The 23,762-nt window shown below is 49.7% G+C and overlaps 1 long non-coding RNA gene across 3 annotated transcripts in view; it reads left to right on the forward strand.

Moving 5' to 3' along the window:
• LOC309858968 overlaps positions 1 to 15,334 on the forward strand; it is a 42,830-nt gene extending 27,496 nt beyond the window's left edge. For 2 of the 3 annotated variants that reach the window (XR_014308460.1, XR_014308461.1), the window contains one exon: positions 14,952 to 15,334. This is a non-coding gene — a long non-coding RNA (uncharacterized lncRNA). Of the gene's footprint in view, positions 1 to 14,286; positions 14,434 to 14,951 lie in introns of those variants that run through there. The other variant, XR_014308463.1, reaches the window with a different exon arrangement.
• Positions 15,335 to 23,762: the final 8,428 nt, after the last annotated feature.

Raw genomic sequence — 23,762 nt, forward strand, 5'->3', positions numbered from 1 at the left:
GGAAGACTTTCTAGATCCTTCTCCCAGATCTTTGTTCTTCTCTTTATCTCTGTGTCTACACCTCCTACCTGGGGTCTACTTGGTTCCCAGGACATATTTCTTAAATAAACATCCCCCTAAAAGCCACCCCTGTGTCTCCCAGCTTCCTGCCTCTCCTGTCTGGCATTGACAATGTTTCTTAGAATGCCATCTTCTCAGTGTTAGTCCTTGGCTGAAAAGCCTCCCCAGATCCCTCTTTCCTAACCCCATCAGACCTGAATTTGGCCTGAGTTTCCAAGGTATCCTAGGTGGGCCTCACTTCACCTCATTGAACTTGCTCATAGGGCTTCGAATCCTACCCACCCATCAAGGATCAGCCTTCTGGAGGCTACACATGATCACTCCAAGCCTCAGCAACATCTTTCTCCTCTGGCTCCTGTCCACAGGGTCTGTACCACCATGACTGGTATGTGATCTGTCTGGGATTGCCTGTCCCCACCCCCATACAAGAAATGAGTAGGCAACGTGGCAGCTGTCTTTTTTCTCCTTCAGACAGCGTGATGAACTCCACTAGCCTCCAGGAGTGTGACAAGAAGAGCTTTACAACAAAGATGGGCCATCTTATGGTGGGTCAGCTTCTGGATTTCCTTCCTTCCCCTAAAGCCCTTACCTATTGGTACCTACATTTTGGGCTATTTCATGAGGAGTCTGAGTCTCCCTGCTCTAGCCTATGGCAGTTAAAGCTCCCTTTTCTACTTCCTATCTACTGTCTTTGTGGTTCCCTCCTTCCCTTTTGGCCTACCCCCCTTTACCGTCCCCTGGTAAAGAGCCTATGCTGACCTCCCGGCCTGAGCATCTAACTGCTGAATGGGAAGCTTGATGGGCCCCAAAGTGAACTCCCTAATGCACCCCTGCCAGCCTGTCTCTCCTCTGATTCACCCGTCATGGGAGGGAGACAGCAGTTCCAGCCCCCAAGATGCTCAAGCCAGAAACCTGGAAATCAGCCTTAACCCCTCCCTCTCTTACTCCTCATGCTCTGTCACTTCTTCCAAAGTCGAATTCTGGAAATTTCCACCAAGGTACTCCTCTACTTGGCTACTAACTACTCTGATGTATCCTAAACTGTATTTATCTCTACAATATGCACCTTTTCTCTTAAAACTGTCTTAAAAGACAAGCTTTCCTGACTTCTAGTGGCCTGATTAGCAGGCTCACTTTTGACACAGCCTCCTGCTTTCCCTCCAGCCAGCCCTTGAATCTTGCTAATTTTTCCTTGCCCTCCTTGTGGGAGGCAGGTTGTATTGAAAGCAGTATAGACTTTGGTTTTTCAGACTTGGGCTCAGTCACTCGCTCACTGTGCAACCTCAAACTAGTTACTTAACCTCTTTGAGATTCTGTTTCTTATTTGTGAAATGGAGTGTATGAAAAAGCTGGTATTTGAAACCAAATGAGAAAAATGGACAGTTCACTTGATGCTATTAGGATAACTCTAGATAGCCATTTGAGTAAATAAACTTTTATTCCTACCTCATTCCAAGCATCACCTAAATTACAAATGAATCAAAGTTTAAGTGTGAATTATGAAAGTATTAAAGTGTTAGAAGAAACTCTGGGTGAGCATTGTATTTTGAAGTGATCAATAAATAGGTTTCCCTGAAGAATTAAATTCCTAAGTAATAAAAAAAGACACACACACATGGGAGGGGGGAGCAACAAATTGGGAAAAAATATCAGTAATATATTTGGCAGTCAAAGGTGCTAATTTTTTACATGAGAAGGGCATGTAGAATTTGATAAAAAAGACAGCTATATAGAAAAGTGGATAGCAATATGCATGGATAATTTGCAAAAGAAAAAAAAGAAATGCCCAACAAACAGATGAAGAGATGATCAGCCTGACAGTCAAGGGAAGACAGATTAGAACATCAACAACAACAACAAAAACAATGAAATATCACAGTGACACAGTGATGTCCAGTGTTGGTAAGAAAATAGGCCCTTTCATATACCATTGTTGCAAGGATATACTGCAAGTCAGTATATCTTTTTGGGAGCAGAATTAGGCAATATCTACCATACCAAAAATATCCATACCATTTTACTGTTGCTAGAAATATATCTTGCATATTTTTTTGCTCATATAATCTAATACCTTTGTTCCAGGGTGCTTATTAAGGCATAATCTGTAACAGGAAAAATTGGAAATAATACAAATATTCATTGAAGAATAAGTAGATAAATTAGGGAAAAATCCTCTGGACTCTATTATGTAGCTAAAGGTCAGTTATCAGGGGATTGAAGGACAAGGATAGGAACAGAGTTTGTACTGAATGCTTTTTTAATATTTTTTATTTTTAACCACGAGCATGCATTTTCTATTAAAATTTAAATTGAAAGTGCTTCTGGGCTCTCTCCTCCCCTGAATCCCCACCACCACTGCCCTAGATCCCTACCAACTCTTGCCTCAACTATGAAAAGAGCTCCCGTGGCTGTTTGCTCTGCTCCCGTGCACTGAGGCCCCTTTAAAGGGACCTGCGGAGGGGGGCGAGTGGGCTCCTTCAAGTTCTCTCTGTGATGGAGAGCCTGTGGGAGTCCGGGCTAACTCCAGAATTGCTTCTGCTCACTTCCTATTCGCCAGCTCTGCCACGCCTTGCCTTTGGCTTTCCCCTTCCTTCCAACCTCTACTCCCCTTCCAACCAGCCTCCCCTTTGGGTCTCCACTCTGGGTCAACCCACTCCCATCAGCCCTTTGGACTGATGTCCCAGTTTGGAAACTGCTGGCTCTGACCTGCAAGTCTCCCAGACACCGTGGGGGTTGACAGCTGTCGAGATCATTCACCCCCTGTGCTTACATGAGCTCTGCATTCTCTTTCTGCCCACCCAACAGAGGAGGAGGTCCGGGCACCAGGTTCCCCAACGGTGTTCACGTCTCCATATCACCACCGTGTGCTGTTCATAAAACACAGCTCTCACCCTAGCTCTCTTGTCTCCCCACATCTAAGAATGGAGTCCACGCTGTTGAACCTCACCTGCGAGGCTCATGTGAGGTTCAACATGCTCTTGCCTTCAGCCGCTGGCCGTCATGAACCCTGCACTCCTGCCATGCTGGCCTAAATTCTCCCCAGCTGTGAAGTTTGCTCCAGCAAACTCTTTGCTCCAGCTGCTCTCTCCCCTGCAATGCCTCTCTTCCTCTTCCAGTCTTCATCCGTGATTCCAGTACTTCTGTACGGGAATGTATGAATATGACTTGTAAGGATTTACCTGTGTATTTGTGTGCTCACTTAGGGGATCAACCGAATATGGGTTAAGTATATTCACCTTCAATTCTAGCAATATTTGTAATGGTCTCTCTTGCTTTGTAAGCACCCCAGGGGCAGGAACTGTGCATTAGCTAGGACCCTAAGTTTAGGTCACCTCAAGGACTAGAAACGCAATTCAAACTCGGATCTACTAGGCAAGAGTTTTGCACGGAGGGCTGGGAATATACATGGTTGGCCCAAGGTGGGTCCGGTGCCACCCCCAGATGATCCACTAGGACAGGATGGGAGAATGGCTTCCATAGAAACCACAGAGATGCGGGTGGGGTTGGGGAAGGAGCTGAGAAAGGTCTCAGGAGGGAAGGGGTGTGGGGTGTGGCTTCCGGGTCCATGAACCAATAGGTGTCTGCTACTCTTGCTCTCGCACTGGGCTCTGGCCAGGGAGGGGCGTGTCCTCCCTGTCTCATCCATGATTCATTCCAACTCTTTTCTTTCTAAGTTCAGTTCCTCCTCTTCTCTGCGCACGTGTCTGTTGTTCCTCCTGTCCAGACAGTTGTTGGCCTGCCTTGCTTTTCCACCACGTGCTGGGGAATGGCCCCTCTTCTTTTCCTTTGAGGAACTAGTCCCTTCTACCCAAGCTGCCAATCACGGGCCACCTCCAGAGTGCCCACCCTGCTCCCCAGAGTGCCTGGCCCTGTCCTTCCTGAGCACAGCCATTCCCTCTTAATTGTGAACGTCCTTCAGGATGTGGCTCTGGGTCCCCCAGCCAGATGGGACCAATTCCTGCCTCCTGGCATTTTGCTCAGGAGTTCTTTTAGTGTATGTCACTTTCCTGACTTACCTTCCATCATTGACAATTCACCGCCATGGACTCAACCTTTATTCACACTGATTACAGGTGCCCATAAATTCCTCTTTTTTGCACAAGTTAGAATTGTATTTTATTATTATTTTTTATTTTTTAAAAGATTTTATTTATTTATTTGACAGGCAGAGATCACAAGTAGGCAGAGAGGCAGGCAGAGAGAGAGAGGGAAGCAGGATCCCTGCTGAGCAGAGAGCCCAATGTGGAACTCGATCCCAGGACCCTGGGGTCATGACCTGAGCCCAAGGCAGAAGCTTTTACCCACTGAACCACCCAGGCGCCCCTAGAATTGTATTTTATAGTTTGGAACCCAAACTGCCTAAGCTGGTAAAGCCACCCCACACCCAGCAGAGCCCTGAGGTGGTCTGGAGCTGTGTCCTGGTGGCCACACACCCTTCCTCCCTCCAAAATCGGATCACAGAGAGCCCAAACTTGGGCTGCGCACTGCTCACCGCCGCCCCTGCCCCTTAGCTCAGTAAGGTGGGGGTAGCTGGGCCCAGGCCTTGCAATCCAATAACATGGGCAGGACAGTTTCCTTCAACCTGACTCTATTTCAAGGGCCTACCATGAGCTTCCCACTCTGAGGATCCTCTACTTTTGTTGGGTAGCAAAGAGGAAGATACATGACTGGGATCCTTCCTGCCCGGAAGCCGACGCTAAATTCCTGTTGGCTGGCAAGGGCCGAGTCCCTGGCCTGTGGAGAGCGTCCCAAGCGGTACTAGTTTTCTGGGGCTGCCGCAGCAAAGTACCACCAAGTGGTTTCAAGTGTTCTCCCAGTTCTAGAGACCAGAAGTCCAAGATCGAGGTGTGGACGGGATGCTTCCTTCTAGGAGCTGTGAGGGAGAATCTGTTCCAGGCCTTTTCTTTCTTTAAAGATTTTATTTATTTGAGAGAGAGAGAGGAAGAGAGAGAGAGATTGAGGGCTAGCAACTGCTCCAGAGAGGGGTGAGGGGAGAAGGGGAGGGAGAGAGAGTCTGGAGCAGAGTCTACACTGAGCACAAAGCCCACGACTGGGAAATGGTGACCTGAGAGGAAACCAAGAGTCTGATCCTCAACTGACCGAGGCCCCCAGGCACCCCCTGTTCCGTGCCTGTCCACCTACCTTCCGGTGGTTTGCTGGCAACCACTGGTGTTCTTTGGCTTGCAGAAACAATCATTCCAATCTCTACCTTCCTCTTCGCATGCTGTGTGCAGGTCTTTCTCAGCCCGTGTTTCCCCTTTTCATAAGGACATTTGTCTTATTGGATCAGAGCCCACCCTAAAGACCTCATTAACTCGGTCATCTACAAAGACCCTGTTTCCAGACAAGCTCACTCTCCCAAGTACTGGGGGTTAGGATTTCCGCATCTTTTGGGGGGAATGCCGTCAGATTCCACTTATCCTGTCCTCCCACACTCCGCAGCATGTGGTTACTTCCCCCTAATCCACAGCTTAGCACACCCGCCATTTAAGCTCCCAGGCCTGGCTGACTCCTTTTACCCTCCTCCCTATGCCACACGCTTACACCCAACCAGGCCCAAGGTTCAAACCACATGCCACCTCCTCCTGCCTCAGAAAGCTTTCCTGACTCCCCACCCAGGCGTGACCACTCCCTGCTCCAAACTTGTTGTTCTATTGTTGTCCAGATCCCTCTTCCAGTATTGCTGTAGTCTGTCCAGTATATTGTTCCTTGCCTATTTGATCTTTATTCATCCATTCGACATTTACTCAACATTAGTCAACATTTCTTACGCTCTGTGCACCAGGCACCCTGCTAAGCCTTGGACAATATGGAACACCTGCCCTGGAGAAGTTTCTACACAGAGCAACGGTCATGAGCGGCAGTTGCACTGGAGTGAGGTATATGGACAAGGAGGGAGCTCGGTTTTCGGGTCCATTAATTAATTGCATCTTGGGGTGCAATGAGTCTTTCACTTCCTGGGGGACATCAGAGACTGTTTGGTCATGACACAGGTGTGGACTCAAGCAGCCCCGGTTTGGAGCCCAGCCCTGGCACACACAGTCGTCTGTGAGTAGCTATGCCGGCTTCAATTACTGTGTCTTTAGAATGGGGGCTCATAGTGCCAACCGCGCGTGGCTGCTCTGAACATGCAAGGGGAAATGATTCAACACGCTTAGCAGAGCGCCTAGTACTTAGTGAGTCCTCAAGAAACATGAATTATTCGAGGTTGAGAGCCTTGGGCGGTAGAGGTAGGGAAGAAGAGCATGGATGCCTTTTTAACGGGGAGGGGTGCGGGGGTGGGGTACACAGAAGAAGGCAAGGGAAGGTAGAGAGCCTGGTCTTGGTGCAGAGGGGGAGTGTTTCTCACTCTGCGTCCTTCCCTGGCAAACTCATAATCCTAATCCCTCAGTGTTGGTTAAAGTGAGTTCAGTAGTGGGATTCAGTTTTACTCCGGGGACACACTCATTCTTGTACTGGGAAATAGGAACCTGCCCAAAAAGCCTTCAAAAAGCTTAAGCCAGAGAGATTGGGTGCAGGGCATCTCAGGGCTCTGGGGGGCCCTGAGGCCCTGTGAAAGGTTTTAACCTTCCAGAAGGGGGCAAAGTTTCAGCTGGGAGTCTGGGCCCCTTGATGGCCTAAACCCTCCTCCCGCCCTCCTGCCCCTGGCTTCCTCTCCTGCTCTCATGGCATCCAAGCAGCTATGCCCAGAATTAGGGTTGCACTAAGGGCCAACTGGGCTACTGTAGCCTCTGCTGGAGTTCAGAGCAGCTCTGGCTGGGTCAGCCGAGGACATGCGGTGACCTGTGCCATCGCCCTGCACTGTCCCAGGGAGGAGAAGCCTCGAGAACAGCCTCGGGTATCGTGGGAATAGGTCTCCCACTTTTCCAATTCTCCCCTCTCCTTCTTTCTCTCAGGCTTCTTAACCATCTCATTTGACCAAGACAGTTGAGCCCCAAAGTACCCGGGACCTGTGGTGAGCAGGGGGTATCCCCGAGTCACATTCTGCCCACACCCAGCTCAACCAACCGAGTCACCCTGTCAGATCCAAAACCCAGGCTGCTTTCCAACCACGCCCCTTCCAACAGGACAGACTCACCTTGCCAAGGTCACAGGACCAGCCAAAGGTCAGAGAACACATTTCCTATCAGGCAGGAAGGTGCTGAGATCATATTGCTGGGGCCCTGCTCTTTTTTTTTTCTTTCAATTTTTTATTTAAATTTAATTAGCCAATATATAGTACCTCATTAAGAGGCCCTGCTCTTGGTGGCCCAATGATAATGGCTAGAGAGGGTCATTGCGAAACCGAGGGGACAGTTCTCCAATTCAATCTTGATTTCAAAAAAGATGTTTTTCCCACCACGACTTGAACTTGCCAGACTGCATTTCTTGATTTTTGATTCAGCAAGGCACGCAACACTTCCGTGCGACATCATAATAATCATAACCAACACTTTCATAAACAGTCGCACGTGGGCATTTTTCAAAGTGCTCTCTGCCATTAAGGGACAACTCTGTCCCTGACCTTGCTAAGCTGGGTGGCCTGCTCTGTCACCAATTATGGTTCCCTTGAGCAATGCCAGATGGTCCAACTCTGATCCAGAAATGAGGCAGGAAAAAAGGGCTGGTCTTAGAGATAGAAGAGCTGGGTTCGAGTCCCGCCCGCCCCTCCCCCGCCCCCACTGGGCCAGCTAATTAGCTCTGTGATCTTGGGCAAATCGCTTTGCTTCTCAGAGCTTCAGTTCGGTCGACTGTGACATGGACTTGATGGTCATTTCGTCAGGCTCACCTCATGGTGCGGGTGTGAAGACCAAATGGGATCTATAACGTGTGGGAGAACTCTGGAGGTGCTCGGGGCTGTGTAAATGGAGCTTTGTCATGAATGGCATGAAATCTCTCCGGCCTCCTGACTGAGAAGGGGACTGTGCCTCTCACAGGCGCGTGGACCGGGGGAATAAGGACGCCAGGGCGATGCCAGGCAGGGCTCATCCCAGAAAGGTGAGCGTTTGTGTGTTGGATGGAGAAAGCTGGGATTTGAAGGGAGATCTGAATTCCCATCACACCTCTGCCCCTTAGTAGTGACAACCCCAGAGCGAGCTAACTGTTGTGTCCCTTCATGTTCCAGCAACTCGGTTTGTCACCTGTAGTGTGGGCCTAAGGTCACCTCGTGGGGCAGTGGGCAGCACACAGGAGGGTCTTGAGAAATTAGTGTTGTCCTCCTTCCCCCTTAAGTGGTAGGTCGGGTCTTCGGTGCTTCTGCGGTGGTTCTCAGAGTGTATCTTTGAGCCACCTGGGGGGCTTTCATACATTCTGCTCACTAGGGTGACTGGGGGGCTCCGTCAGCTGAGCCATCTGCCTTCGCCTCAGGTCATGATCCTGGAGTTCTAGGTTCAAGCCCCACACCGGGCTCTCTTACTCAGCAGCGAGTGTTTTTTTTACCTCTGTCCCTTACCCTGCTAGTGCGGTCTCTCTCTCAAATCAATAAATAAAATCCTTAAAAAAGAAGTAAATAAATTCTGCCCAGGACCCCTCCCAGACCAATGAATGCAGAATGTCTGCGGGTAGGGCCCAAGCTGCAGGTGTTTTCACAACTCCCCAGGTGATTGCTGAAGGCAGTCAGCTGGGGCAGAGGCCCAGGGAATGCATCTGCGCCCGCAGCTGGGCCTGGCACCCGGGCCGGCCCCCTCCCTCCCTTGCATTTCCCCTTCGTGCTTCCCTTGAATGCAGCCCACGTCAGAGTTGAGCAGGGTAAGAGTGAGTAAGTCCACCGTCAAGGCCGCAAGCACAGTCTCCCAACCAGCCTGGGGGTGGCCAAAGAATGGTCCCCTTGGCAATGGGGTTCCTGTCTCGGTCACTTCTGCTTTCCTCTCCTCCCCTCTCCCAAGCCCCCGCCCCCTCTCTTCTGTCATTCACTGCGCATGTCTCCAGGCACAGTCACCAGGACGTGCGTCAGGAGGTTCGGACCCAGGTGAGAGACCAGGAGCCCCTCCAGGAAGGTGCTGGCCTCCAAGCCAGTGAGGGCGGTGTGCGGGGTGGGTGTGGGGAGTGTGGGGGAGCGAGCAAGGGTCGGGCTGTGACGCAGACCTGGCTCCTGGTCTGGATCCGCCGCGTAGCTTTGTCCACTTAATCGAACCTGAGCTATTCCATCTACAAGTGGGGTTTGTCACACTCGCAGGTTTGTTGTGAAAGTCAAAGTCAATGTTGGAAGTGAAGTATGCACGTATAGTCGGTCCTTGGTCATACGAAGGGAGGCCAGGGCATGGTGACCGTGGCATGAGCAAAGCTCTGTGGGCTCCCTCTCATCTGATCTCCTCTCAGCCCATGCTTTCCTCCTCCTTCCTTTTCCTCCCCTGGGATCCTCACCTCTCTTTCCTTTAACTGGGTGGGGAAGAACCACGGCCTCTGTCCTGTAGCCCTTGGCCATGCAATTGAGAAACCTTTACCAAACAGCCGTCCCAACCCAGCTTTCAATTTTAGAAGCACGGGAGTAGAATGTATTGCCTTCAGCTGAGTTTCCTGCGCGTACCTGCGTGTACGTGCTTGCGTGCTAGGGGTCTCCCTTGTCCCAGGGCGCTGCTGGGGGAGACATCACAGGTTCCTTTCCTGCAGGTCAGGCAGCTGCTGGGCAGACAGACTTGGAGACTCCTCTGATTCTTTGGCTGCTGGTCCCCTTGTGGGTGGTGTCAGCCCAAGGGTTTCTTCGAGTGAGGGAGTCAGATAGGCCTGGGACTGGCTCCCATCTGAAGACTCCCCCATCAGTCCTTGTCTTCCGGTCCTCAGGGCTGACAGGTGGGGCCTGCTTCCAGTGACTCTGTATGTAGTATAGACCATTCCTGGGAGTGCTTCCAAGTGGACCTCACTCTGTGTCACTCCCATAGCTACTATCCCCTCACTCGCCACCTGACCCCTCCCTCCTGGTTTCACTGATACCCCCCAGGCCCCATGTGCCTAACTAGAGGCTTATGTTCTCCATGCATACTCCTTCCCTCTACCCTACCGGAGGCTCAGGTTTCTGTACAAGAGAAAAGTGGCATCACCGTCCGCCAGGAAACCTTACCCGCAGCCCCCAGGCTCCCCGTAACTATCCAGAATGGGCAGAGGCTGATGCCTGTACAGGGATTCAAACTCCGAGTCTGGGCTGACAACTGTACTGTAACAACTTTGTATAGTGACAGAGGGTAACTGGGCCTATGGAGGTGAGCATTTCAAAAATAGTGAATCACGCCGTGGTATGCCTGAAACTAATGTAACAGTGTATGTCAATTATAGTTCAATTTAAACATTGTTATGCACAAGAAGTGCCCCATAGCTGGCAGCTCGCTCCTGAACTGTTGACCGGTTGGACAGAGTTTTGCATGTGGAACGTGTAAACTGCTAATTCTTTCATAAAACCTACAGCTACCTTATTTACTCCCTTGTTATGTTGGAGAACTGCAAAAGCAAATACAGTAACTCTGGGAAATGACAAAGTGCAGGCCTTGGGATTTAGCTTATCAGTGGGAGGCTCCCAGACAAATCCATCTCTAAATGATAAAGCAAACCGGTTTCCAGAAACTTCTAGGGCCTGTTGTGCTGCATGGAAAAGCACAGAGAGAAATGGGTCCTGCTCACAGTTCTGGCTATTTAGCTTCTCAGCAAGTGGGCTCTGAGTTGTTGGATCATTAAAACATACCTATTTAGGGACACCTGGGTGGCTCAGCCAGTTGGTCCTAAATGTCCTGGGATCAAGTCCCACTTGGGGCTCCTTGCTCAGCAGGGAACCTGCTTCTCCCTCTGCCTGCCACTCCCTCCCTTTGTGCTGTCTCTCCCTCTCATTAAAAATCAAAACAAAAAGCACACCTTTTTAGTAAGAACACAATGGAGTCTTTGTTAATAGTTGAAGTCAGAGCTCTTTCTTTTTAAAACACGTTTTGAAAATAATCATCTTGGGGTAAAACCAAGGAGTTGTGAGGAAGTCTGCATCAGATTTTTAGGACACAGGACACAGATTCTTAGGCCTGTTCTGGGCGTAGTCACGGCACGCGTGGTCAGAGCGGGTCATAATGTACATGCAGACGGCCTCCGTGTGTTGGCAGCACTCTGAAGTCTTCTGTTGGGGGAACCAATTCCTGCTTGATCTCCCCGACTCCCAGAGGTTCATCCCAGTTCCAGAGCTGGGGCCAACCCGCTGCCTCAAACTTGCTGGTCATTTTGGCCCGGTCATCTTTTCCTTCCTTCCCTTCCTCTCTCTGGCATTACGTATCTGCTGCATGATTCTCTGTCTGGCCTTGGACGTCCCCACGTAGGCAGTCAGCTTCCGGAGGGCAGACACCAGTAGGCTTGCTCACCCCTCGTGCTCAGCTCGGAGCCCGGCAAACAGTCGGCACTCCGTAGTGGGCTGCCGGGCGAATGAACCCAATGGCTGCAGCTCTGTGTCCCGGCTCTGGATTTTGGGGTGTTCTGCTTCCCCTGCCACCCCGATTCCAGCTGTTTTAGATGTGTGGCTCTCCACTAGGGAGAGGGTGGAATTCAGGGAGAAGCTAGCAAAGGGGTAAGCCGCAGTCCCTTCCCATCTCGAAGGGACAATCGAAGGGCAATCCATGAGGATTCCATGTGGTTTCATCTGGCATATTAGTACTGAAAGGACTTGAGAAAATTGTATCTCTCCGACCTTAAGCCTCTGCAACAGCCTTACTTACTTCGAAGACAGGCTGCTCCAAGTCTTCCTACAACACCAGGAAAGGGTGCAGAATGGGTGCAGTCAGAAGATCCCAGAAGAAGTCACTGGGATCTGTCGTCCCTGCTCCTCTCAGTAGCAGGAGCCAGGCAAACACAGCAGCTCGGACGAAACAGGAGTCTGCCTGCAGGTCAGTGCTCCAGAGCTTTTAGGGGAGACCCTACCATTCTCCTTGCATAGACCGCTGGCTCCCAAGCTGCTTTAGTTCTTGGGGTCTCCCAGCTGACGGAAGGGGGAAAAGGAGTCAGGGGAGCACTCACCTAATCAAGACAAGGGAAATGAGTTCTGCCTTTATCCCCTGCTCCCCTCCATCCCCCACCCCCAGCACTCAGTCCCATGACCACAGCTAGCTTCAAGGGAGGCTGGGAAATGTAGTCCTTAGCTGGACAACCCCATTCCCGCTCCAAACTCTATTACTCTTCCTTCTGAAAGAAAGGAAGAGTGTTTCCTGAAGAGCAACTAGTGGGTTCTGCCCCGACCGAGTCATGAAATCTGGTGAAAGCAGAATGTCCGTGAGCAAGGCACTGCCCAGGTGAACACATTTCAGTGTTTCCCCATTACCATCAGGATAAAGCCCACGTTCTGTAACGTGGCTTATAAGCCTCCCGTATGTACAGCTCTCCAGCAGTCCATCGTTCTGGAACCCTCTTCCTAACCTGTCCCTGCTGCACGGAACCACTTTTGGTTTCCCAAGAGTGTCTTGCTTTATCTCAGCCGAGCGGGGCATGAATATGACGGGCCTTCTGCCTGTCTTTTCCCCTCAGAGTCTCCCCTTCCTCTTGAACCTCACAGCCCGGACATTTGCACCCATGTGCTTCCTTTAGGCCTGCTCCCCAGGGGGTCTTCTATGCATCTGTCCCCTGGACTGCCTCCACTTAAGGTCCTACATGCACCTCACACTCAAGTCCCAAATGGGATCATCACTGCCCTTCTGTCCAAGCCTGTTCTCTTGGATCCCTGAGAATAACCCCACCACCCGTCTACCCAGAAGCCCAGGACAGAAGTCCGGGAGTCATCTTCTCTGCTTGACCCCGCATCCCCTCAGCCATGCCAGCCCTCATTGCCTTCATCTTGGTTCCGGCCGCCACCACCCCGCACCTGGATTCCTGCAGCCGCCTCCTAATTCTGATTCCAGTCTTGCCCTCCCGTCCGTTCTTCCTGCTGCAGCCAGAGGTTGGTTCTAAAGTAATGGTTCGTCAATTTCCTCCTTCGTAAAACCCTTCAGTGGTTCCCCGTTGACCTGGTTCCTGCTCCTCACGGTGTCTCTTTCCAGCTTGCTCACAGAATTCCTTGCGGATCTTTAAAGTGATGCCAAGCTCCCTCTAATAATCTTCTTGTGTCATTCTGTGCTTTACCCCAAGGTACTTCCCATGTTTGTCTGACTGAACCCTTGGACTTGGCTCAGAAGCCTTCCCTGAGCACCCAGGGGTGGCAGGTCCCTTTGGCACGCAGTCCCACATGCTCTCTGGACTGCGGGGAGCAGAGAGACTTCGTGTTTCCTTGGCTGTGGGTCAGGGAGCCCCACTCTTCGTGAGTCAGCTCGCCTATCTTCCCTGAGCCTTCACCCATTTCTCAGGATGCACGGCTGAGGCACCATGTCCTGACTTTCACTCAGTGATTAGGGTGGCCATGGAGAGATCACTGTGTGCCCAGTGCTCTCCTCAGTGTCCCTTTATAAAAGAGACCATACAACCTCCCTCATCCAGCGGACACTGGTGCTGCAGGGATGCTGACTGTCCTTCGTAGGTGAAGAAACACACTTCCATGCACTTGGGACATGCTGGCTCTGTCTGACCCCCCCCCCCACAATGCTTTCTATGGGTCCTTCCCTAGCCACACCCTTCCCCCAGAAATCAGGGCCTCTCACAAAGTCGGGAACCATCTCGCTCCTTGCCTCCTGGAATCCACAGGCCATTCTCTGTGGCCTTTTGCTAGGGCAGAGATCCTGTCCAGCTTGTCCTGGGCCGGGCCGAGGACGGACAGACTGGCCAGGCCAGTCTGAGGCTGAGGTTGAAGCCCAGGCTGAGGCTACCGGCTCTGGCTCTGTTATCACCCCGTGGCTCCGCATGGCTACCATGCAGTGTCCCTTTCCGCCCCAGGATGCAGAGCGGTTTCCCTGCAGACTTGCCTTTTTCTGTGAAGGGCATACATTTACTGGATCAGCAGGAAGGTCTAAAGTGAAGGCTGGCCCTCCTTTTTCCCAGGGAAGGAAGAGGCACTTCACACTTTGCTCCTGTCCTTATTATTAAGGGGTGGCTTTACCTCTTACTAATTCACTGGCTCTGTGACCCTGGGCAGGTGCCTCAACCTCTCTGAGCCTCAGTCTGCAGAGTGGTAAAGTGAAATACAGTCTGGTGAGGGTCAGGGGGCCCCTTGTGGAAAGCACCAAAGCAGTCCTTATGGTAGGTGTTTGGTCCATGGTAGCTTTCGCCATTATGACTGTTGACTCGGTTCCCTCCGCCCACCTCTTGAGATTTCTGTGTTCCTGGCACAGGCGCTGGCTCTCTTCTTGGCATCTCTCCCCCTTCCCTTTTTAAGGGAATTTCTGCTGCCCCAGCTGCCGTGGACTCCAGTTTAGACCCTCTCGGAGTCCTGAGAGCCTGCCAGCAATCACAGCCCCGACCAACCCGAGTCCTCCTCGAACATTCCTGTTCACTGCAGTCAGGGATCTGCCTGAGGTCTGTCCGGGGTGTGTCTGTGCCTGCGAGGGAGGGGGTGGGGGAGGGGAGTCGAGCGACAGCTGCTCTTTTGTCAACCGGTCCCTGGCGGGTGAGGCCAGGGCACAGCCTGTCCAGGCCAAGAACAGGAAACAGGTGGACTTTGGCGAGGCCCAGATGGGGGTGGGACGTGCGGAGGCCCATGTCTGGGCTTGAGGAGGTGCGGGGCCAGATGAGAAAGACTTGCTTCTGTGTTCCCAGGCAGGGGAGTTCAGAGGCCCTCAGCTGGGTTTCAGGTTGCTTTGGGAGGAGGCAATCAACTGACTCAGGCAGCTGTGTACTGAAAAGTGCTTACTCACTGCCCACCTCTGTGTTAGGGTGCAGGGGAAGTTGCTGTAACAAAAAAACCCCAAAAGACGATCATGTCCATGAGGCAGGGCTTTCCCTCTCTCTCACTCGACAGCCCGGCTGCCCCCAGTCCACAGGGTGGCTCTGCCTCATGCCCTTATTCCTGAATGTGGTTTTTTTTTTTTCCCCAGGCTCATGGCTCGGCCATCCCCAAAGACTGATATTCTAAACCTGGGCCCTGAACAGGGTTGGCCAGAATCCAGGGGCTCTCTGAACCTGTGTGGGAGAACATCACATCCTGATGTCCACCAAGGTCTACCTAAAAGTTGGCACTTCCTTCCATTATGAGAGCAGGCCACAAGCACAGGAGTCTTAGCAACGCCCGTGACCTCATCTCCAACAGAAGTTACGGAGACTTTTGTATCCCCTGAAGTTGTTGCAGATGTTGTGAAATACCACTTATCCTTATTAGCCTTACTCTGAAAGCAGGGTGGTTATTAATATGAGCTAGTAGATCCTAGTCTTTGATATTTCTGTCATATTTCAATATAGTTGTTCTCCTTTGTAATCTTAACGATTTTATTCCATGAATTTGAGAACGTTATTCTGAGAAGCACCTATTGGCTCCTCCAGGCAGGCCGAGGCGTCCAAGGACCAACACCCAAGTGTTCCTGCCTCACGTTGTTCCCTCCACTGCTGGAAACTGGGTCCCTGCATGCCAGCATTCCAGAAAGGGAGATGGGTACAGGTGCGGGGCGAATGCATTCCTTCCATGCAAGTGATCTGGAACTCACACATTGCACTTTTGTCACCCTCCACTGCCAGAACTCAGTCACACGGCTACGCCTAGCTGCAAGGGAGGCTGAGAAATATGCCTTTTCCCTGGGCAGGAGTGTGCACAGCAGGACTCTGTAGTTATGGAAGAAGGGGAGAATGGATTGGGGGCCAACCAGGGGTCTTCCGCAGTCCCCAACAATTCTCCTGCCCTCCCAGACCCAGACCCTCTGGAGCTATCACCTTCTCACCATGCCTGTTCCTGCCTCATGGTCACACCTCACACCCAGCCCTCTTCAGTTCCTTCTTATATCCCAACTCCCCATCCTCCTTCACTTGGTGTTAGGGTCTATGGTGCAGTCCTTCTCTGCTGCCCATCTGGGTGACCCACTCCGATGCTAATGCGCCCCTCAGTCCCCACCCTCCGCCCGGGGGAGGCTGTCCCTCCTGCACTCTCTCTTCCTCTCCTGCGCCGTCACTTCCCTGCTGCATTGTTCCCAGTGACAGGGAAACACACCCTTGTTTCCCGGTCCTCAGGAAACTTCTCTTGGCTTCACTTCCCCTACCAGCTTTTGTCCTTTTCTTTGTCCGCCTTCATCGCAAAACTCTGTTGGACAGTGGTCTGTGCTTGCTGTCCGCACTTCCTCTCTGCTTCTCTCTCAGACCACCCCAGTCAGCCTTCCTTCCCCACCACTCTGTGGAAACTTCTAGTGACGAGGTCACCAAAGATCTTCATGTCATTAATCCAGTGATCACGCCCTCCTCCTAGCAATACCGCCTTTCCTTGGGTTCCGGGACACCACATTCTCTGGGTTTCCCTTTGATCTTGGGGTGGCTCCTTCTCCCTGACCTAGCAGTGGCAAGCCCCGGAGGTCAGACCATGGTCCCTTTCTATGTTTCCAGTCCCTTGGTGATTTCATTCAGTCTTATGGCCTTGAATACCAACCATTTGCGGATGACTCCCAGTTTTATTTCTTCACCTGGACGTCTCCCCCAGAGACGGTCTCGCGCACGCAGTTGCCTACTTGACTTCGCGAAACGTCTCAAGTTTCACGTGTCCAAATCTCAAATCGTAATCTTACGTGTCCAAATCTCAAATCGTAATCTTACCCCCAAGAGCTTCTTTTCCACTAGACTTCCCCATCTTCCAGTTACTCAGGCCAGAGATCTCAGGGTCATCCTTATGTGAAGGATTCCTTCACATCCTACTTCCTTCTGTCTTTGTTTTCGAAATCACCTGGAAACAGACCATCTCTTCTCATCCCGCCACAGCCACCAACCCAGTCCTCATTGCAACCGTCTCCCACCTGAATTCTTTTTTTTTTTTTTAAGATTTTATGTATTTATTTGATAGAGGGAGACCCAGCAAGAGAGGGAATACAAGCAGGGGGAGTGGGAGAGGGAGAAGCAAGCTTCCTGTGGAGCAGGGAGCCTGATATGGGCCTGGATCCCAGGACTCCAGGATGGTGACCTGAGCCGAAGGCAGATGCTTAACAGACTGAGACACCCAGGCGCCCCTCCCACCTGAATTCTTGAAATAATCTCTAACTGGTCTCCCTGGTTCAAGTCGTGCTTCCTACAGTTTATTCTCAAAGTGGCAGATGAAGGGATTCTTCCAAGATAGGAGTTAGACTCCCATCTCTCTCTGAGTAGAATCCGAATTCTTCATGATGGCCCGCAGTACCTCTCAGCTGGCCCCTGTCACTTTGCTGATCCTCTCACATGTTTCCCCCTTACTCCAAATAGCCTTGTTGCTGTTCCTCTCACTTGTCAGGCATGCTCCTACCTCAGGGCCTTTGCACTGGGAATTCCTTCTGCTGGGAAGGCCCTTCCCCCAATAGCCACATGACTCACTCCCTCCTCTTCTCCAGGGCTTTCTCATATGTCACTTTTTGCATGAGGCCCTCCTACACACTCCACATCCCCCAGCAAACCTGATCTCCTTTCCTGCCTTATTTTTCTCCATAGCACTTAAATCAGCATCTGTCAGACTATGATATTAGTTATTTTGCTACAGTCTGTTTCCCCTCAGTAGCACGTGGGCTTCTCGGAGGCAGAGATATTTAAGAATAGTACCTAATAAACAGTTGTTGAAGGTAGAAATGGACTATTTTCTTCTATAGCCCTGTTAGATCCTACAGGAAGGTTTCTTCCCCCTTACCCCAAACCCCATGCTCCTTAGTATCTCTATCCAAAACATTATAGTAGGACTGGGAACCCATGAGCATGAAACAGATCGGTTGGTGGAGACCAAGGGCACAAAACAGACAAGGTGAAGTGTGTGTGTCTATTCAACATGCCTTTATTGACTGCCTTTTATGGACCACTGCCCCCTGCCACTGCGAATGCTGACATTATGGTGGAGACCGCTGGATGGCTGGTGTTCACAGTGCCCTGTCTTCAGAGGGGAGCCCTGTAATGGAGGGATGAACCTGATGTCAGTCTCTACCCATCAGGGACAGCAGGGAATACCAGCGTGCTACAGTGGCCAAGGGCACAATCTTAGGTGAATGACTTTTCTCCAAGTCTGGCTGTCCAGATCTGGATGTGGAGATACTTACTGTGGGGTTTACCTGAGACCAGAGATGAGTTTACCATGAATCTGACAAAGCTTAAGCATCAAGGCCCTCACTTGCCCAGGCTTTTTCCGAGGCCCTAGCTATGTGTTCACAAGTTTTTTGTTTTATAAACTTTATAAAACCTTTCTGTTTTATAAAATGAGGTCATTTTTCATTCTTTTTTTTTTTTTAAGATTTTATTCATTTATTTGACAGACAGAGATCACAAGTAGGCAGAGAGGCAGACAGAGAGAGAGCAGGAAGCATGCTCCCCACTGAGCAGAGAGCCCAACGCGGGGTGCAATCCCAGGACCCCGAGATCATGACCTGAGCCAAAGGCAGAGGCTTTAACCCACTGAGCCATCCAGGCGCCCCTATTTTTCATTCTTTTTAAAAAGAAAAGCCAGACCATTTAACTGTCAGGCTCCACAAACCTGAATGTGCTTCTGCTGGAGACCATATGTGGAGGGCTCAGCATAGATCCTAATTTAAAGCCACCATTTAATAATGTAAAAATAATAGGCATGAAATAAATAAAGGTATTTATAAATAAGCATGAAAAGGGGTACTTGGTGGCTTAGGCACTTAAGTGGCCAACTCTTGATTTCGGCTCAGGGCATGATCTCAGGGTTATGAGATTGAGCCCTGCGTCAGACTCTGTGCACAGTGGAGGGTCTGCTTGAGGATTCTCTCTCTCCCTCTCCCTCCTCCCCTGCTCGTGCATGAGGACACCCACACATATGCACGCGCATACTCTCTCTGAAATAAATAAATCTTAAAAAAAAAAAATGCATGAAAAAGGGCTCACGAAGGAGGTGTCATTTGAACCTTTGAACTGGGTCTTTACAGACAAGCAAAGGTTTACCAGGTTCCAAACAGGGTGGCGGGAACACAGGTGTCCGCCTGGATGTGCAGGGATGTCTGCATGGGCCTGTTAGGCATGCTTCTGCCTAATAATAGGAGCCACCGTTTGGTGGGTGCTTGGCATGCACCGCTGTGCTGTACTAAGACATCTATTTGGTCCTTGTCCTCGGTTCCTGATATAGAGTCCCTAAAACTTTTTTGATGTCCCTAGGGATGGGAGTGCTAGAGGCATCTTTTGTTGTGATATTTGGTTTTTGACCCCAGTTCCTGACATGGCGCTCCTAAATCTCCTGTCATTTCCTGAGTGACAGGGGTTATAGGAGTGTTTGACCCCGAGATCCCAGATTCCTTGGGCTTTCCTGGGATTATGGGAATGTCTTTTGCTCTGATGAGGCAACTCTCCGGGGTGCTCCTGGGTGGGGGCTGGTCACCAGCAAGACCAAGCATCATTAAAGCTTGGAAATTTCAGTCCCACCCTCTGTCCTGTGGGGGGTGGACAGGGGCTGGAGATGGAATGAATAACGATTATGCCTATGTGATGAAGCCTCCGTAGAAATCCCTATGGTATGAGGTTTGGAGAGTGGGCGGGTGAACACAAGGGATGCAGGTGGTGCGCCCCAAGAGGGTCTGGAAGCTCCGGGTCCCTTCCCCCATCCCTTGCCCTGTGCGCCTCTTCACCGGGCTGCTCATTTGGAATCAATAATAAACCAGTAAATGTAAATAAAAAGGTGTTTCCCTGTGTTCTGTGCGCCATTAGAACAGGTCATCAACCTGAGGAGTGGGTTGCGGGAGCCCCCATCTCTAGGCAGTTGGTCGGAATCTGGGTGACAACCTGGGACGTATGCCTGGCTTCTGAAGTGGGGGGCCTCCTTGCAGGACTGCGGTCTCAACGCTAACTCTGGGCAGTTAGGGTTAGAATAGAATTAGAGAACACCCAGCTGGTGTCTGAAGAGCTGGAAAAGCTCCCACGTTTGATGTCAGGAGTATCCCATGAGTATAGAAGAAAACACAGGTTTGGGTTTTTTTTTTTTTTTTCCTTTTAAGCTTTCCCTGTATTAATTTGTTAATCTTCACAGTAACCCATGAGGCAGAGAGATGCTCAGAGGTACTGAGAGATCGAAGCATCTGCTTGAGTTCTAGCTACCCCAAGGGCGCAGCTGGGACCAGACCCAGCAGCCCGCCGCCTTCAGAACACAGGCGCGGAGCCTTCCCTGGGTCTGCCTCCTGTGGGCTGCTCCTGGTTTCCCTCTGTGCCTCCAGGTTGGATTGATCCCCTGTGGCCCCCACTTCCCTAGGGCCCTAAGTCCTTCTCATCCACCTGCCTGCCACGTCCCAGGCAGCCCCGCAGCTGATGGCAGGGAAAGAGGCGGCCGCTGGCCACCACCCCAGTCAGAGCGCCTGCCACAGCCCAGCTCCCAGAGGGTGGGGGCGAGGCAATTACCCGGAAGATGCAGGCAAAACTCCCACGGAGCCACAGGGCCCTCTTTTTTTTTTTTTTTTTTTTTCCATTTTTCTTTCTTTTTTTTTTTTTTAAAGCTCTGATGTGACAGTGTGGTGGCAGGAATCTTATCGCGTCTCCTTGCCCAGCTTCCCTAAAAGACCAGCCCCTGAGAACCTGCTGCTGAGCTGCTCAGAGTATCCCTTTGCTCTGTGTGAAAATGAGAGTGAGACCCCTGGGAGCCAGACGAGGACAGCGTGTGCAAAATGAACGCAGCCAGCATCCCTGAAGCCTGCAGCGCCTCTCTTTCCCCCTCTTGAATCTACAAAGCACCCAGATTTCAGGGATGCCAGAAAAAAACCGAGGGAACTGCCTGATCGCTAGACCCTTGCAGAGTGATTATTGTTGGAATGAGTCAGACGGTTGCCTCACCTGGTGTTGGTAGGCTCTTGCTTTAGGCATTTAGCAGATAGTGTCCATTATGCAACATCTGGGGACAAACATGGTTTCCTTCATTTCTTACATGCTTACCTCACAGGGACCCAGCTGACTGGAGCAGAGGACAGAAAGGAACTGGATAGAAATAACCAGAACTCCTGGCATGGGGTTCAGGATCCTGCAACATGGGGTGTGCCATTAACTCATTAAACCATTTTGTAGGCGAGAGCTTGTAGGGGCTGAAAGAGAGTCACAATTCCTCAAGGTCACCAGGTTGATAAGTGGCAGAGCTAAGACCGAAACTCAGGGCTTCTGGTTCCCATCCAGCTCTCTTGGTTGAGCAATGCACATGGAAACAGAGCTCTGACACTGTCAGCCCCTGGGTTCAGGGGGGTAGGAGGGGAAGCAAAGCCCATGAGATGGCATAGTTGACAATTGCTAGTTTGAATGTGGTGACTTTGTGTGGACTGAGGTTATTGCTTAGCCCACTTTTAGACCAGAGCTATGGGTTATGTAGGCTCCAGTGGGCCTCTTATGGAGGACTGTAGACCTGGAGGGTAAGGCCCAGGACCCACAGAAGACCTCACCCAGCAGAGATCTAAAATCCAGTGTCTCCACTAGCATCTGGCCAACAGCTGTGTTCTGTTTGGCTCCCAAAGTATCCTCTAAAACGTGACTACTTTTGCTAACATTAAAAAAAAAATTGGTGTTTGCTTTGGTATTTCTTAGAAATGTACAGATGGGCAATAGTAGGAGCTGAGCAGTATTGCTTTGCCCTAGAAGGGTTGTGTGCTCTCCTGGGCACCAAGTCCATGGCCATCCCCTACTGCTTTGTGACGCCACCTCTCTGGCTCCTGTAAGCACTTTTGCTAAGAATAGAAACTCTCACTATTTTGAAGGTTATAGATAGAATTCACGGGAGTCCAAGAAGTTGGGTGGGTAAGAATTATATCTTTATTTTCACTAACCTCTACCTAAAACTGAACATTTCCTTCCATTATGACTGTAGACAGTGACCACAGTAATAATGGGATCTGGGACTTTGTCACCAGAAAAAATCACAGACATTTTCCTATCACATTATCACATTAGGGGGTTTGTTTTTTTGCAGATGTCTCCAAATGTCATTTGTGCTTATCACTACTCTAAGGTCAGAGCCTATCACCAGAACTTATTTTTGAATGCCTTTGATAAAGAAGAACATAAATTGGAATAAAATAGAAGTTTGATTTTCAAAATATAATGTGATTTTCAATATAATTGGTTTCATTTGTAATTCCATGTATTTTATGCATTTTGAGTATTTTGTAATTAAAGTATAATTAATATATACTGTTGAATTAGTTTCAGGTATACAGTATAATTCAGTTCTATGTAGTACTCAGTGCTCACCATGGTAAATGTGCTCGTAATTCCCTTTATCTGTTTCACCCATCCCCCCTCCCCTCTCCCCTCCGGCAACCACCAGTTTGGTCTCTGTATTTAAGAGTCTGGTTTTTTGTTCATCCTCTTTTTCTTTGTTTGTTTGTTTCTTAGATTCCACATATGAGTGAAATCAAATGGTATTTGTCTTTCTCTGTCTGTTTTATTTCCCTTAGCCCTGTACCTTCCTAGCTTCATCCTAGTTGTCCATGGCAAGATCTCTCTTTTTTGTGGCTGAGTACTATTCCAAAATATTCCATTATACACACACACACACACACACACACACACACACATACACATACACACAAACACACATATATATATACAAATGTAACATATATTGTAATGATATATATAACATTCCATTTTATATATAGGTATATCTCACATCTTTATGCATTCATCTATCAATGGACGCTTGGGTTGCTTCCGTATCTTGGCGATTGTAAATAATGCTGTTGTAAACATAGGGGTGCATGTATCCTTTCAAATTAGAGTTTTCATTTTATTGGGGGAGATGCCCAGTAGTGGACTTATTAGCATATGGTAGCTCTATTTTTAACTTTTTGGGGGAACTCCATACTGTTTTCTACAGTGGTTGCACCAATTTGCATTCCCACCGATGGTGCACAACGGTTGGTGAGATTGACATCCATTTCTTATCTTTTTGATTCTAGCCATCTGACAGGTGTGAGGTGATACTCATTGTGGTTTTGATTTGCATTTCCTTGATGATTAGTGATGTTGAGCATCTTTTCATGTGTCTGTTGTCCATTTGTATGTCTTCTTTGGAAAAATGTCTATTCAGGCCCTCTGACCATTTTTAATAGGATTATTTTTTTTTTCTTGGTGTTGAATTGTATCATTTCTTTACCTACTTTGGATATTAACCCCTTACGGGATACATCATTTGCAAATACCTTCTCCTAGTCACTTGGTTGCCTTATCATTCTGTTGATGGTTTCCCTTGTTGTGTAAAAGCTTTTTATTTTGGTGAAGTTCCAATAGTTTATTTCTGCTTTTGTTCACCTTGCCTGAGGTGACATATCTAGAAAAATGTTTCTAGGGCCAATGTCAAATAAATTGCTGCCTGGGTTTTCTTCTAAGATTTTTTATGGTTTTGTGACTCACATTTAAGTCTTTAATCCATTTTGAGTTTACTTTTGTATACGACATAAGAAAGTAGTCTGGTTTCATTCTTTTGCATGTAGCTGTCCAGTTTTCCCAACACCATTTATCAAAAAGATTATTTTCCCCCATTTTTATTCTTACCTCCTTTGTCCTGAATTAATTGACCATATAAGCATGGGTTTATTTCTGGGCTCTCTGTTCTGTTCCATGGATCTATGTGTCTACTTTCGTGCCCTGTGCCATGCTGCTCTGATTACCAGTTTTGTAGTGTATCTTAACAACTGGAATTGTGATACCACCAGCTCTCTTCCTCTTTCTCAGGATCACTTTTGCTATTCAAGGTCTTTAGTGGTTCCATACACGTTTCAGATTTG

Source organism: Mustela nivalis (assembly GCF_964662115.1).
Source record: "Mustela nivalis genome assembly, chromosome: 2".
Taxonomy (NCBI): domain Eukaryota; kingdom Metazoa; phylum Chordata; class Mammalia; order Carnivora; family Mustelidae; genus Mustela; species Mustela nivalis.